The sequence below is a fragment of the Lagopus muta genome, chromosome 6, assembly GCF_023343835.1.
Source record: "Lagopus muta isolate bLagMut1 chromosome 6, bLagMut1 primary, whole genome shotgun sequence".
Lineage (NCBI taxonomy): Eukaryota > Metazoa > Chordata > Aves > Galliformes > Phasianidae > Lagopus > Lagopus muta.
In genome coordinates this window covers 48,695,993-48,713,695 of record NC_064438.1, presented here as the reverse complement: position 1 = coordinate 48,713,695, position 17,703 = coordinate 48,695,993, and the positions used below count along the sequence as shown (strand labels likewise).

Below are 17,703 nucleotides of genomic sequence, written 5' to 3'. Positions count from 1 at the left end.
TGATCTGGTTTACACATCCTGAGAAGTGTAAGTTCATTTTCCATGACAGGGGAAAGAAGATAATCCAAAGCTTGCACTCTCTAGTGAAACTACCTCTGGAATTACTATTACATCAGTTCAAAATCAAGCTTTGGATGCTCCCTTTAAACTTTTTAACTAGAGCTACACTTTTAATTTTGTTCTAAGTTTGATAAAGAGCTATAGAAGAACAGAAGCACCCTCTCAGCTTACCTTTCCTGTCCCATCCAGTGATTCTTTTTCTAAACAATATTTTCTTTGTTGGGTTTCATTAGTTAATACAGATGTGCACACAAATCTGCAAACAATAATAATATTAACAATAATCACAAACTCAAACTGTCTTCTTTCCTGTTCATTACATCTCATAATTAGTCTCCCAAAGTTATATGCAATGCTAATGAGAATCATAATTGCTCAATTTTTTAAAAATAATGTTATACTTAATTATTGCTGTACATTTTAATACAATTGTCATTTTGTGATTTTGCCCAATAATAAGAGATAACAATTTCTTGCCAGCACCCACAAGCATCTTTGCTCAATTAATCATAATTGTGACAAGTTTAGTTAAAAGTTGTAGCAAAATCAATCTATGGTATGTTGCTTTTTTTAGCTGAAAATATTAAAAGACCTGTTTGTATTTGTTTCAGAATGTATTTCCTCCCATAAGGCTTAGATCTGATGAAATCATTGTGCTATATGAAATTGTTTTTCTAATAAAAATACTGTAACTATAAATCCTAATCACAACATTTGCAGAAAATACAGAAGGCAATTAATATTAAAATGATATTAGTCTCTAGAAAAACCCTAGGGACAAAAAGCAATGGAATAAACCTTCAATTTTATGCTGGTGCACACTGTGTTTCTTTTCTTATTAGAATTCAAATTCATTTTCCTTTCTGTAGTAAGCAAGACTGCTTAAACATTGTACTTAGAAAAAAATGTTAGAAATGCTGCTGCCAGAAGGAAATTTCCCAATGAAAATTGAAATCTGAAATGAGATGTTGAATTCATGGCAATAGAAAGATAAGTAAGTCTTCAATATAAGTAGAACTGATCTTGGACCCAAAGATTTTCTCATATAAAAGGATATTTTTGAAGTTCAGTTTGAGAGTTCCTCATATTGCTAGTGTCTGCCATCATCTAGTACTAGCAGAAGAATTAGCATCCGGCTCAGAAGAGCCTTTTCTTTGTCCCCTGAATTCTACTCAGATTTAGCAGACATACAGAGTTAAAAACTGTTACTATCCTAAGAGGAAAAAGCATACATCAATTGTGATAACTGCTTGCAGATAAATTCCTACACAGAAATTTTTAGTTGAGAGTACAAAACATTTGAAGTTCTGTGGCCAATTTCACAGCTGAGTATGTAAATCATATACAACTTCCAGAGATGGAAGGAATCCATAAGGATCATCCAACCCAACTTTTGGCTCCACAAAAGAATGCCTGAAAATCAGAACGTGTCTGAGTGTGCTGTCCAAACATTTCTTGATTTCCAACAGTTCGGTGCCATGACAGGCACTCAGGGGAGCCTGTGCAATGCTCACTGCCTTCTGGTGAAGAACCTTTTTCTGATATTCAACCTGAACATCCCCTGTTGTCACAGCTGTATATAGTATACATAATTTCATTCACATTTAAAAATGAATTATCTCAAATAATTTAAATGTTTTCTAAATTCAGTTTTCTAAATATTTTCAGTGATGGGAACATTTAGCAAGATATTGAATGCTGTAGAATATTTAATTGGCAGAAATCATCCTTGAAATACTCTGTTGCAAAGTTAATTTTGAAAATAACATTCCCCTCTTCAGCAAAAAAAAAAAAAAAAAAATCTACCTGTCTATAGATATAAATATTACATACACATATATCTGATGGAAACTCACAGCAATAGTCCACTCAGAAGACTTCCAAAGCAACAAGTTTCTTTGGAATCCAGGAACAACTATCTAACTACAAAATTGGGTATTAGAATAAAAATGTCTTGAACAAGGTCACAAATTTACGTGGGAATTGGAAATAGAATTTTGATCAGGTACCTTTGGTCAGGTATTCTCTCACAGCTCTGGTCATGACTTCATAATAACAGCTTGCTAGTTTACAAAACAGAAAATATAGATAGCATCTCTATTAATTCATATGATGATTAGGATTTTCAAAAAGCCAAGTACTTTCTGAAACTGTTCAAAAGCTTTTGGCTTCCCGACCTGATTCTTGTTACAGTTAAGCTCAATAAAGTATATGAAAAGCAACCCCAGATAGGAATTCTATCTTAGGCTTTTAATAGTGAATTTACAAAATTATAATTCTACAGGTGTATTTTAAACAGTGATGTAAACAATTAAGAAACTCTACAACTGTCATATATATTCACAGACTGTCCTGCAATACAACTATTTTTCCTTTTTATTTATGTTTTCAATTAGGGAGATCTGGACTACAGAACAGCCAGATCCTAATCAGAGCTAGGGAAGAAACTGCATAACCCTATGATAAGTGACGTTTCCATGGATACAACTGACTTGATCTGCTGTTTGCAAATTTGTCTTCAATACATGGGAAAACAATTGCACATTTCCAATGATCTTCCTATGAGGGTACAGACATTGCCTGCCCATGCATTGAATGCAAAGCCAAGGACTGGAGTGCAGAACCATAGAGAAATGCATATAACTTGCACTGCTCATCTGATGTACTGTGCAAAGTGTGAAGCTCTTGGTAACGTTAAGCAGAGTGGATCATTTTGTCGGTGTGAGAGACAGTTAGGCAAGAATAGTCAACAGCACAAAGGAAGTCCAGGAAACAATTAGTTGTGAAGGAATTCTGGAAAAAATTATCACAAGGATGTTGAAGGCCAACATCTGAACACAAGTCAACAATGTCACAGTATTGCAATAAAAAGCAAATGCTGCATTAGGATATACTGACAGGAATATCTGACCAGATCTGTGATGTAATCCTCCCATACAAGCCCTGTTTGGAATACCAGCTTCTATTCAGACACCACATAGAGGTTTCTAAAGCCATTTCAGATGTACGTGGTGGGAAGGCAAAGAAGTAATGAGCATGCATTATTGCAAAGAATAATCAAGTGTGCTGCTTTAAGAATTTTTTAGCTATTATATACAGTGCAGTCATGGACAGTGCTGTTAGAGGGAGTTGTGAAATCTCCACCACCATGAATTCCTCAACAGGCAGAAGGACATGTCCACCAGGATTGATCACACTGATGTGGGGCGAGGACATGATCAAAATTACCTCTTGAGATATCTCAGATTTTAGGCTCTGTATTTCATAAAAATAAGTCACACTAAAATAAAAAATCCACTAAACACTGTAAGTGTACTAGATTTCATCAGAATAACAGAATATCTCCACACCAAGCCCAAGAGGAATCTGAAATTTACAACTGAAGCAGAGATATTCCAAAAATAGCTTTTTTTTTAATGCATATTTTTATTCTAAGTAGAATAGCTTCCACCTTTTTGACACAAAGTTGTCATTTTTGGCAAAGGCCTCAGAAATCCAGGAAATTGTTCAGGAGATTACTTTTTGACATGAAGGTTATGCAGAGATGTATTAAAAGCATCACCCTGCCTTCACTTTGTTCAGTGCTCGTCAGCCAGAAAGTTCTTTTGGAAAGGCAAAAGTAAGAATGAAAGCAAAGCCCAGGGAAGCCCTGATGATGAAGGCTTTAAAAAATAGAGAAAGATTTGCCTGTACATCCAACAGAAGATAAAAAACTTCATTCGGTATTGAACGTTTTCATTAATTACTCCATTTTTCTGGAGGCAAAGCAGGGATACATTGAGATATGATACAAGTTGAAGTGAAGAACGTCAGTGGGAACAAGAACATGTTATCTTTTGTTATAATTAGGGAGAGGACCGCAAGCAGAGCAACAATTATCTGAAATTATATCTACACTGTAGGAGGCAAAGCATGGACTTCACTTAAATTAAGCCTTATTATAAAACAAGGCATGTCACTGGAGCAATACCTGATGGGACAGCAATGTGGGGAAGAATCCAAGGAGAAGATAAGGACTCTGCATACTACTACAGAGGCTCTCCATCTCTCCCACTCTGTGCATCAAATGAGAGGAGCTCAAAATTTGCAGTAGGCAGTGGAAGATTACCAGCACCTACCTAGTCCTATGACAGAGAAGTAGAAGTCAGAAGCCAGTGACAGGGTCTGTATTCTCTTCATTCTTCCCCAGTAAATCTACTTTTGAGTGGTTTTCTTCTGATCTCTTCACTGTAAATCTAGCAAAATTCTTTGCAAGATGTTAAATACAAGGTTATATTGGTTGATGTGGTAGGTAGTATTAAACAGGTCACTGGAATGTAAGAAATGGCTTCTCCTTGTGCTGGCAGAGTCTACTGTATGTGTTAAATTCAATGAATTTCTGAAGATTAAAATAGAATTTCTTTACAGCTTTTGTCACACTGCAGTGAGAACCTGACTGCCATTATCACAGTAATAACTGAAATTAAAAAGTGAAATAGTGTCGTTTGAAGATGAATACAAAGAACATAGCAAGACTTACATGTTGACTCACTTGAGCTATTCTCTCTACCTGTTGTTCTGTGTATTTGTAATCTACAAGTGGAATTTATTTCAATAAAAGCAGCATTTTTTCAATTAAATGTTTCATAATGAATTCAATATCTCTGGACAAAACTCCCCTCCAATATAACATTCAAGCAACTAATGGACTGTGTTGTAACACATTTGGCTTGGACACTCCCTGCAATATGCCTGAATTCTTTAAAGAAAAAATTATCATTAACATAGGATGCAAAGACATCTGTTCAAGAATTGGAGTTGAGTTCAGCTGGGAAATGGGATTTGTAATCACATTTCTTCAAAACAAAATGCTATTATGGACCCAGAAATTGTCAAAGCTATGAAATTGCTCTTTACTCAGGGCAAGCGCTAAGGCCATTAGGCATAGATACCTGAATTAGCAGACTATTGCACCACATTTGAGGCCTTTCAGAGCCTGTTTCAGGTCATTTAAATATTTAAATATTTGAATATTTAAGCATGTTTAATGGAAGTTGGATGCATTTTATTTTTATTTTTAGTTCTACTTTATTGCTAAGAGTAGACTAAGCTAATTCAGGCACTTGAATGGGCCACTTGCGACTTAAACAAGCTCTCAGACAAGCTAACTGAGCATCTGTCCCCATTGTACAGGGACACTTCAATCATCTTCTTGCCGGCCTGGCCATGTGCTTCTGACTCTGGCAAAATATCTCTCACTGCACAAAAAATCTGACTGTGGGGCCAAATAGTCAGAGAACAAATCCAAAAGGAAAAAAAAGAAAAAAGTGATTAGCTTTCTGAACTTATTTCTTGTGGAATCAGCTTATCACCAGTTCTACCAAAAAGGACAGTAAGCCCAAAAGAGAGAGATGGGCAAGGGCAAGATCACACTTCTTGATAGTAGCTAGCTATAACTGTATGGCCACATGAGAAAGTAGATGAGATGACAGTTACTTCCCACTGTGTGCAAAAATGGAGGGGATGGGAGCACAGTACCAGTCACAAGTTCTGTCACCAGAGAAGGATGGTAATGAAAAATTTGGCCAGCTTTCTCTCAGTGAAAGGCAAATCTGCCGGTAAAAGGGTTTTATTAATATGCATGAGAAGCAGGAGGGAGGAAAGTGGAGAAGTAAATTTAGCAAGGTTGATGTCTACATCTCTGATGTGCCTTGTGTGTCAGACATGATGGGTACAAGATGGCTACAAATGCACTCACAATCAAAAATGACAAGAGGAAATAAAAAATTAATTTCAAATACTTTTAACAATTCACACAGTTCTGTGCAACTTACTTTTAAAATTCCCTTCCCTATTCAGGTTTCACTTTACTTGATGTAGAATGTGTTGTATACTTATAGGAGTTGACTCTTAAATAACACAATTAGCAATTTTCTGCTTTTAGGAATAGTCTACACTTCTTGGAACTCACTGAATATAAGTAAGATATACTTTGCATATTGTACGCTCTGCAGGATAAAAGTGATGTAGTCATAACTCTGTTGAAATAATTGTTTTCTTCTCCTTACAATAAGAATGAATTAGACACATCTCATATGCAGTTAGGTTACTGTCTGAGGATCACAGTGCAATAGCATAAGAATCCTTCCCCAAGATTCCAATGGCTCAAGCAAACACAACACATAGCAAATTCTCCTTTCATGACTCAGTTATGATGAACATAAAAACACCAGACAGCCTCAGCCTCATCCTCTGTGCAAGGCTTCTTGAAGAGGAGCCTGCTGGTTTTGTGTGTGTGTGTGTCTGTATACTGCAGCTAAAACACCTTAATACAGAAAAAGGAATTACCATAGAATCGTAGAAGTTGGAAAGACCACTAAGGTCATCTAGCCCATCCACCAGCCCATGGCTTTGACTGTTCTAGACTATGTCACTCAGTGTGTCATCTACCCCCTTCTTGAATACCTCCAAGGACAGTGACTCCATCACCTCCTTGGGCAGACTGTTCCAGTGCATTACCATACTTTTCAAGAATAAATATTTCCTAATATACAACCTGAACTTCCACTGGTGCAATTTAAGACCATTACCACTTGTCCTATTCAAACCAAAGTGGATCTGAGAAATACAAAAGTTAATAATACCTGCAAACGATGCTATTTTTAAACTTAAGCCATACTCCTTGCTAGTGTAAATCAGCACAGTTCTATTGAAATCAAAGGATGTTCACAAAAATCCACTTTCCAGATACTATCATAAATCCTTGTCAGAACACTGAAACTCTGAAATTATGATGATGATCTTGCTTAACATTTTTTATCTTCATAAACATCACTGTAAATGTGGGCTCCCTGTTGAAGGTCACTGTTCTCACAGCAGTTGCTTTAGAGGAACATCAGCAAGTATCCTGCAGCTAATGATTGTTACTATGGACTAAAGAATTCTATTGGTTCCAAACTTAGATGTTGGAGCTGGCCACACATTTTGTGCATTGCATGAAAACCTGTTTTTTGTAGCTATCTGCAGTCAGTTGACAGTTTGATTTATATTGCTGCATTGCTGAAGATGTTTTCTCTGGATTTGATCAGGAGGTGCACAAACTGCAAGTGGTGCAAGAAACAAGAAGCATCAGGAATTGGTTTTCAGCATTTTTTTCAAATATTCTCTGAGAGAAAATAAAACACAACATAATAGTTGTCTTTTCTGAGGCAGATTAAAAGAGGCAAGAGGCCGGAACCCATGGTCAACTCCAGATTTAGAATTAGTCTTGGCAAATGTTGAGGCTGTGTTCATGAAAGGCTGGTATCATTAACTCACTTTCTGTAGTAGCTGTCTGCCCAGCATAGAAGAAGTTACAGATAGCAACAATCCCAAAGAAAAAGCAGGTTCAGATAAATACTAAGAATATTAAAGCACATGAGTATTTGTTCTTTGCTTTTTAGGCTCTGGAGTTGAAGGTCAGAACAATTAGAAAGAAATGCTGAAGATCTAGTCACAAAAATCAGTTATGTTAGGGCCATCAATTTCAAGCTGATCATCAGGACTAAAGAACTGCACTGATGTTAGTAATTCAGGCAACTTAGGAAAAAGAGCATGAATCTCTGTTTAAGGTATTTGTTTGAGGCTTTTTTTCCAAATTTTACTGTAATCGTCCAAAGATATTCTCTCTGAAGATCTACTGTTCTAATGAAGTAGAGGCAAAACATGACAAAATGACTTTTTTAAAGAAGGTTTTGTTTAGATGGCTTCTGGAGCAGAATCACAGTCAGAACATCACATAGGGACAGAGTTAAAAATACGTGGTTTCCATTCTGTGATCTGCTTCTGCACTTTGTGTGCACATGAGCAGATGTGCTCATTTGTCAGTTGTTGGTTACAATGCTATTGCACTAGCACAGGGAATTAACCTGCCTTAGAGAGGATGTCAGTTCAGAGTCTAGTTCATCAGCTGGCCCCAGTGAGTAGTTACAAACATCTTCCCATATGTCCACAGACACTATAGGTCTCTGACCTGACAGTGAACAGGGCAGAATGAGCTGGTCCCCAGAACAGCTTGGCAAAGCCTCTTGTCTCTGGCATTGCTCCCAGATCTGCTCTCAGGGCTTCTTTAGCAGATAGGATACAGAGTCACCTTTGGAAAGAAGCAAAAAGCACAAGCTCTTGGGTCCCAACAGTCTCTTTACAACTTTTTGCTCTGGTAAACAAGGGGAAAAATTGCATAACATTGTGGAAGATCATAATGAAAGTAGTTATCTATCAGATCCACTGCCTGAGCAAATTTATCGAACCTAAACGTCCTTTTAGTTTTAATAGAACTACTGGAGGAGAATTGTAACAGAGGTGCCTCTCATCTTCTTAATGCAAAAGTGATATAAAACCTAATCAATTTTACTCACATCAGTAAATCCCCTTGATTTAAAAATTTCACATTCTTGTCTGAATTCAGAGGGTTTTGGAAACTCACAAAAAAAGCCCAAAGTAAAACAAAATGTGTGTGCTGCCATTTTTTTCCACTAGCTTAGGCTCCTTAGAATATTTATATTGATTTAAACTGTTTAGAAATCTTCAAATGAATCATCTATGTAGTATTAATGTGTTACATGCATGACCTTTCCTAATGCAGTCGTTCTTTTGTATGACTTTTCACTATGTTTTTTAAAGCAGTGGCTAATTAAATTAAAAATTGGACGTTATATACTTGTGAGCCTTATTTCTATGATTCTAATAATGATAATAACTCAAAAGAAATTATTTTACTATCATTTGGCTACCAAGGAGATAACAGGTCAGCATTTTGATCTTATTCTGGAGCCTATGGGACTTAAACACCCCAAGTCCATATAAATTTAAAATTGAAAAGCCAACTAATGAATACTTTAAACAGAAGGTACCTTAACCAAAAAAATATTGGTGCCAGAATACAAATTTTCAGAGAACTATAAAAAAAAAAAAGTAATTAAAGGTTCTGTTCATGCTCTAGACTCAGAAATTTTCCTCTACTTCTATCCATGAAGATATTCCGTATGAGAAACACATAAGCATCTTGCTATAGAGAACTGAAGTTCTCTAACTGAACACTATTTATCTCATGCCCGAAGGGCAGAAGGCAGAGAATTCACAGCAGATGCAGAGAATGTAAATTTTGGGGGAAATGCATCTCACAGGTCCCTTGATGCATCATTAAGATGATGGGCTAAATCTAGTCACGCTGACAGATTATATTGTCTCCCTCAGGACAAATATATATATATAGAATCATATGATCAGAAATGGGTTGTCTAGATCAAAAATGTGAATCTTGTATACATATAGTATATGTAGCATTTGCTATGTATGTATATTTTTTATCTAAACAACCCATTTCTAATCATAAAATAATTCACTTCATAGTACCTAAACTTGGATTGGAAAAGGAGGGAAGAACTATTTTCTTAGAAATAGTTCTTAGTTTGCTGGCTTCTGGAACCAGTGTGGATTTAAGCACTTAATGTAGCTGCTGTCTCAAAAAAATATTCTTGCTCTCTTCACAATCAAAAAGTAGGCCACCATCTTGCTTCTACATTTCTGTTAAATACGTTTCCTATTTCTTTTCTCTCAATACTTCCATAGCTGTGAGCTAAATACTGTCTGCTGAATATCAGCAAGAAGCAGCTAGAAGAATCCAGGTATAGTTGTGGATATTATTACAGGTCATTGCAAATATTTAAAGATCAAACCCTCAAATCTATGCCTTTGCTGTCATCTAACATTTTTTTATTTTATGATTAATATGTTATTAAATAACAATCAGATCTGCCAGACTTATTTTATTTGTCTGTGTTCCTGTTGTCCTAGAGCTGAAGACTTTTCATTTCTAAAGCTTGTACTTGGATATCTTAACTATACAAATAATATTTCATATGGTTGCTTGGAGAAAAGTTTGAAGAAAGCCTTAAACCGAACATCTGCCTCAGTGTCCCTCAGAGAATGTGAAAAGAAACAAGTGACAGAACAAGTGACTTTGTATTTCCACTGGATCCTTTGAGCCATAGCCCCTTCCAAAGTAATCCAGGGGGACACAGCCCATCAAAGAGCCACATCTGCTCTAGAACAGAAAAAGCATACCAGATTCACTCTGTTCAGGCTCATAGATTTCCCACTCTGAATTAATCCCTCAAAGAACTTGTCTCTCCAGTGCCTAAGGATGGAGCCCACAAAGCTTTCTGAATAAGCACAAAACAAATAAACAAACAAACAAAAGGGCAATTTCCCTACCCCAACTTATCAGCAACATTTGGAAAGAGAAAAAACAAGGAGGAACCTGCATCCTGCCCTTGCACCTCCACTTCCCCCCCCGCCTAACACATTTATGAAGATAACTTTAAAGGCTGAGTAAAGAAGCAAAATCTTTGTTCTCTTTTCTTTGTGTCTCCATGCTGCTACTTCTCAGAAATAACTTACAATTTCAGGACCCATTAGGGCTTCTATTGGCAGAATTACAAAACAATGCCCTTGGTAGAGCTTTCCATTTAAAATCTCTAATCTGCAAGTTATCTGATTCTGAGCAATGTTCCTCTAAGCAGAATTTATACACTCTCTCTCTCTCTCTCTCTCTCTGTATGCCCTTTGGGACCAGAGACTATGTATAGCACTAACGCACTTAAATTTCTAATTAAAAAAAAAAAAAAAAAGCTTGCAAGTTCCTCCAAATCAATTTTCATTTCTTTATAATGACTGTAATTGACAGCTTCACAGCAGTATCAGAATACAGTGATCAAGTGGCAAGAGCAGCATGCTCACAGATGACATAGTAGAAAAAAATATTATGCTTGCTTATTTTGATAAGGAAGCAATAAAATGACCAGAGTGAAAAAAGACCCCCGAGAAAAAATGTCTGTATGATGTTTAAAATGGAAATCAGTCAGCTATTCTTACAACTGAAAAGAAAGACTGTTATGCAGTTTCCCCGCATAACAGAAGCTTGTAGCTGCATCTTCCTGGAACCCAACGATCCAGTACTTGCAGTGTGGATAATTTTCATATCATTTATTTGGTAATCAGTTTTAGATCTCTTTAGAACAACAACAACAAAAAAATGAGTTTCTTGGATGTATCTGTTATTTTAAGAAAATGATTATGATAATAAAAAAGAGTAAATACAAAAGGTCTTGAGAAATGCATCCAGAAATATTGCAGTTGGAGGTCAAAGGGTGCTGAATGTTCTACATCTGATCACAGCAGAACTGAACACTGGAAATCTGAACACGTGCAATTTTTGAGCTCTAGTTTTACTGGAATAAAGCCTAGAACCTTGTCTGGGAATAGTTTATAACAGACAATCTTCAGGGCTCATCTTTCCTCCTCTCTATTGACATCTGAAGCATCTAGTGGAAAGAGGAAAGAAGGGAAAAACTGTTTGAAAGAGTGATAGCGGATTTGTGACTGGTCAGGTACGACAGATTTCATCATATGAAGGAAACCTAATGTGCTGTGCATCCAACCCTCTCTTTGACTTTCTATCGTCTTTTCAGAAATGCAATTCATTTCTGGTGTCAAGAACTGAAAACAAAGTACTGCACAGAGCACCTCCACTGCATAGCTTTCAGTGCTGGCTGATGCAAAGAAGATAACAATTTTGCTCAGATCTCTGTTACTTTTTGAAGAAAAACAAGAAGCTCGAGTGTTTTTGAGAAACCAAGTTGGCAAATGCAAGGATGTATTACCAGAAGGTGCTAGAAGCTGTCAAAAACATGATTTTTTCAAATTGTGTTATGGAACAGTTAGTGTACAAAGCATTTACTTAGAACACAACAATTCTGAGATTTAAAATAAGGTATCTTTAAATTTAGTAATAGCTGTCACAGTGACAGAATACAGGAAAAGAATGTCAGCTATGGCCCTTATCTTGCAGATTGAGTTTATGCCTACTGAAGCTGTCCTGTACTCTGATCTCATATAGGGCTGAACTCCCATGTGTGCACCTGCCCCTGGAAGTAGAAATCACATCTTTACCAACCCCATGGTCAAACTCCCATAAGCCAAAGTAAGCCATTTAATCAATCATTCTTCAGAATAAAACTCATAGAGAGAAGTTTTGAATGTCTGCTGTGATTAAATAATGCCTTACCCCAGAAAAAAGGGGTGTTTGCGCAAACATGAATATGTTAATCTCAAAATTATGAAAGAAGGTTTGGCCTGAAAAGTTTAAAACTGTTAAAACCGTTGAAAACACATTCCTAAAATTTTGTGTGTTTGATCCAGCAGGTAATACATGGCTCCTGGCCTGATGCTAGGGCAGTATTTTGGTGCTGCTTAGGGATTCAGGATGGCCACTGTCACCCAGTTAGGATCAAGCTCAAGGCAGTTCCCTCAATAACCAGCCCTGCGGGGTAAGGTGGGAGAAAAAAGTTAAAGAAAAGCTTTTGAGAAAAGGAGACCCTGACTGGTCATGACCACATTTAATACAGTGATAATTTCAGCAACTGCAGGATCTCCAAGCTTAACAAAGTGCTCTCATTGTCCTGGATAAAATAGAAATGTGTAAGTGACCTGAAAACATTAGACTGGCTCTAGGAGTCTCCAAAATTAGGACCTAAGGAAAGCATCCTTTCAGCTGACCACAAGTCATTGCACACTGCCTTATTCCCCCTTTCACACTCCCAATACCTGCCTGTATCACTCCTTGCCAGACAGCTGAGAAACCATAGAACAACTATGACCTTCTACAGATAGGCTAGGAAGGATACTTATTTAACACTCTCACGTAACTACTTCTGACCCCATGCCATGAACTTTCCTCTCATGGGTTTTGTTCTGTAGAATTGTTTATGTTCAGGCTGTGTGGGTGAGGAATTTAAATGCCTTTATTTGGTTCACACCCAAATACTTTTCATACAACCTAAAAAACATTTGCAGATTCCTTCACAGCCCTACTCCTTCCTCCTCCCCTCGTACATCTGCTGCTATAATAACCAGCCTGTTCCATATTTCTAAAAATTGAAAACTAGACTTCTGAATCACTTCACCTTTTGGTTGCCACTCAGATTATTAATCTTTATATCATAAATAGAGGCTCAGTTGGCTCTAAGCATCTTGTATTTTAGAGTCTGACAGGCACAGGCTTCCTTGTCTGTCTGGTGACTTATTTACATTCCTGTATCCTGGCCCACTACTGAAGCTTCCTCAGCTCTCATTCAGAGAAAATTCCCACAGTGATTTTAAAGGCCCCCTCCAAAGGATTCTCAGAATCTTTCTCATGTGTGGTACCAAGGGTAATGGAACATGAATTCAAGCTGTTTGCACCGGCCTCTTGCTCATGGCATCCTGCTACAACTCCAGTCAATGAAAAATGTACCCTGATTGCTATAAAAAGAAAAGGATGCTACCAAAGTTTTCCCCAACATGCTGCCCTCTTTTGTTGTGCTTTGCATTTCCACAGTCCAAAATAACCCAGCTTTGCCTTCTAGCACGTTCCAAACCAGAAGCTTTCCAGGTATTGTCAGGACAAGAATTCAACAGTGTTGTGAGGGGATGGACTCTCCTGCCCCATCAATGTCCTTCTTTGTCTAACAAGATGCAAGTGACAGCAATAGCCAACAAATGATCCACGGAAGGGGAGTAAGTTCCTGACCCCCAAGGCCAATGCTAGATCAGTGGCAGAGGGCAGAGGGCAGATATGGCCCCACAGAGCTGTGATCTCTGACCTCCAGCACCTCACACTGCTCACTTTGCCCTGGGATCCACTTACCAGGATGATTTTTAACTTAGAGGGCCAGCATGTCAAGCAAAAAACACCCATATGCAGCTCCAAGTAACAGCAATGAAGGCATTTTTGTTTCCTCCACAGCCTAAAAAGAGAACTTGAGACTCCTCATATCTTGCCTTGGAGCACTAACTTGAAAGTCCTTAACTATCCCACAGATATAAACGTTTGAATGTCCTTTTGTGCTAGGCCCTGAAGCTAATTTTCCTATTCAGTGATTCTGTCATTTTGTAAAATCTGTACAATATGCAACATCATTTATTATAAGAAAAAAAAAAAAGAGAGTGCAGGAAGATTAAAATTCTGACAGAGGCATATTAGCTTTGCTTGACAAAAGAAAAAACACTCTTCATCTGTTTGTGAATCATTCCTAAGATAATCGTATTTCTTTAAAGAAGTTGTTTCCATAAAAAGAAATGAAATATGTTTGTTCTGGAAAGCATCATGAATATTAATATGACAAATACAAGATGATGATTTGGGGGAACAAAGAACTCCTTCAAAAAAATTTATAATGACAATGTATAGATTTTAAAAGGCTAAAGACACTACTAATCTGAGCTAGATTTGAGTGTGAACATTTGTACCTAAAATCTGGTAAATATCACACTTGGTTTTAAAAATAAAGCCCAACTGGTATCTGTTTGACTCAGTTTGTACTCACTCCTCCTATGTGAGAAAGGTGTGCAATTTTGGAGACATTTCATCTTCTTGCAATATACTAACAATGAATACTTCGAGGAAACTTAAAGGTTTAGAAACATATTTTGAGAGAGTGAGGAAAGAAGATTCATCTTAATTTATATTTAAATGTGTCTTTTTTATCAGTAAGTAGGAGTTTGAGTCATAGATATGCAATGGATACTGTTTGAATAAAGAAAGAACCTTTCATATTGCAGCTTTCTCCAACAGCTACCTACAGCATCACGCAATACAATACCTCAGTATCTTTCCCACTACAGTTTTCCTTGTAGAAAATGCATGGGTAGGCAGAAACCAATATTAAATTCTCAACACCTCAGAAAAGCCTTATACAGCTATAGAAAAGCCTATGCAACTTATATCCTTTTATACAACTTATATCCTTTTATACAGCTAAAGAATGTATCATTTCATTTATGTTATAACACCAACAGCAAGTGCAAAGACATATCTACCAATGTAAATAATGTTCACAAATGTACAGAAATAGATTATTTTTTTAAAGTTGGACAGAAAATTCTTCTTTATATTTACGGCTAGATTTTATAATATAGTTAATGAAAAGATCTGCATAGCTTACCAAATGGTTGCAAAGTCAATTCTAGAGGTCAGATTTTTCAGAAAACTGCAGGAAGAGTAGCGTGGAAATGGTCAGATGGAGCTGGTAAAGGCCTTATCAGGATGCAACAGCATCACTTGCAAAAAAAAAACAAAAATAGATTGATGCTTAGAGTGTGTTTTATACACCTATCAACCCTAAAAATATCGAACTTGATCTGGGAAGAGTTAGAAACAAAGCTCTGGATGCTTTCCTGGCAAGACCAGAATACAGGCTTCATTCTGCATCAGCCAGCTTTGGTAAAAAAAAATAAATGATGTATTTTGCTGGTTGGAACCACTGCTCCTGTTTTTAGTGTAGAAAAAGAAAAATGAGGGTCACAGGTTTATTGAGAGAGTTGGCCAAAAAAAGTCAGCTGAAACAAAACAAGAAAAAGCCCCTTTGCCCCTCAGCTTGATTTTCATTCTTAAATTTTGCCCACTCCAAGAAAAAATATCTAAGGTAAAATTATCATTTTGGATATGGAAAGATTTCTAAACCTTTCTACATGGGTGACCGTGCTGAAAAGGAAGAAAGAGAGGATATGGCTGGTTTTCTGACAGTTCTGTGGGAACTGAATACCACACAAAAAAACCTAGAATGTTTACTGATACACTCTGATAAAACAAAATCCCAACCTTGGTCTAAAATTAAACATACAGCTTTTTAAAACACACATGAAGAGATCAAAAGGAAAAACTGCTGTCTTTTTGCTCTTTTCTAATTTAATCTAATATTGCCAAGTACCCACCAAGCAAGTCTGAACCACTTTGAACTTTGTCCAGTATTGGGTATATTGATCAGCAGAACACAGAATAGAGAAACAAAGCTCAGAAACAAACAAGTGAATTTAATCAATTGAAGTTGCCCAACAGCAAAAGGATAGCAGATAATTTGAACCATAATGTAGCTTTAAGGAAAAAAAATGTGTTGGCACCAATGCAGGAAAGGAGTGGTGACATAAAACCTGAAATTTTTACACTGCATTAATTGTAATGCTTAACTTACTCCCTGGGATTTTACAGATCCAAATAATCATACTGCAGAAAATACTGGGCACAGAATCAGGATTTCCTTTACATTACAGGAGTTTCAAAATGGTAAGAGAAAGCTTGGGGAAAAAAAGCAGCAGGTTTAAAAAAAAAAAAAAAGTCTAAATGTGACCCAGAAGTGTCAATGAGAAATTGAAGATACTGAGAAAGAAACAAGTAATGTTCCAAAGGATAACAGTGGCTAAAGCCTTTAGTTGTTATTAGCTTCTGGAACTATGATTTTGGGAGAAATCAAAATCTTATCTGTAAGAGCATGGATAAAAAAGTTATTGCAAACTGAGTGGTTCAAGTGCCCTTTCGAAATGTTAAAGATTGACGTTGCAGACATGGAGAAGTGCTTACACAGTAGCAATAAGCTGATATCTTAATCTTGGACCAAATAATGAAAAACTATTCTAGGACTTGCACTGCTAGAGCAGGAGGTCGTGACAATAAAATCCATTTAGTTTCATAGGGCTCTGGCTTGTTTTGATTAAAACTCGAGGACTGGAATAAGCTTATTATGAAAATAGAAGCATTAGTATCAACGCTTGATTAGAGAAAGTCTCTTATCTTCTTCATGTGTGTGAGAGGCTGTCTGGTGTGCCTCACCTTTGCTCAGGCAGAGGAAGATTAGTCCCTTCTTGTTGGAGAACTGAGCTCTCACATCCTCTGACTCCTGCCCATCTCAGGAGACAATTGTGCATGTAAACTAAGACTCCTTCTAAGAATATTGCCATAGAGGAGAGGTGGGCTTCCCTGAGAGACATTTCCTGACATAATACCCAGAATTTATCACTTTGACTTTGTAAGTATAGTTCCTTCCTATACATTTATCAGGAAGCAAAACAGTGCTTGTACTATAACAGAGACCATACAGTTCTCATGTGTTAATTATAGTTTAGGAACAGTCATCATTATGAAATCTTATGTTTTCAGTACAGCTGAATTACAGGGCAGATTATTTCTTGAATCAGAACCTTTTAACAACTGGTGTTTTTAAGTTAAACGTATTTATACACACCTAAACAAACAATGAAGTCAAACAGAAAGTATCAGAAAAAGGCTGCATCAACAGAACTATATTGTCTGATACAATTACATACGATTATGTCATAATGCAGATGTTTTGTGGGGCCTCTGTCACCCTATATTCTTCGTTTTCCTAACTTCCATTTTGACACCACAGGGTTGGATTTACAGATGTACTGAGAGTTTGCAGGTGTGGCTAAAACCAATGAAAGCTAAGCCCAGAGGACTATTTAATTCTCAGCATTATTTTAAAATGATATCTCAGGTGGGACTTGGTGGAATAAGCAAGCATATATTTTACCTCAGTCTACCCTTGTCTCCTATTTTGGCTCATGAAATACTCAATATTCTTTCTTCAGGATTCTCCACCTTACATCACATTTCTTTTGCAAGCAGTTATAAGCAGTTAAGCCTCCAGTAGCTCCATGCATAAACTACACTTAGCAATCTCCGTATCCTTAATACTGTGTCTCTATGCAATCAGACCCTACTGCTTCTTCATTTTCAGTTAATTTCTTCCCCACTCCAGTTAATTCCCGTTTCACTTAATTTCTTAATTA

General features: G+C 36.9%; 1 long non-coding RNA gene across 2 annotated transcripts in view; it reads right to left on the bottom strand.

The window, feature by feature from the left end:
* Positions 1 to 246: 246 nt before the first annotated feature.
* The window catches only part of LOC125694352 (uncharacterized), a 100,347-nt gene continuing 82,890 nt past the window's right edge, over positions 247 to 17,703 (bottom strand). The window contains exons 3-4 of one of the 2 annotated variants that reach the window (XR_007377520.1): positions 15,063 to 15,177; positions 247 to 316 (exon numbers count right to left, since the gene is read on the bottom strand). This is a non-coding gene — a long non-coding RNA (uncharacterized LOC125694352). Of the gene's footprint in view, positions 317 to 8,059; positions 8,171 to 15,062; positions 15,178 to 17,703 lie in introns of those variants that run through there. The other variant, XR_007377521.1, reaches the window with a different exon arrangement.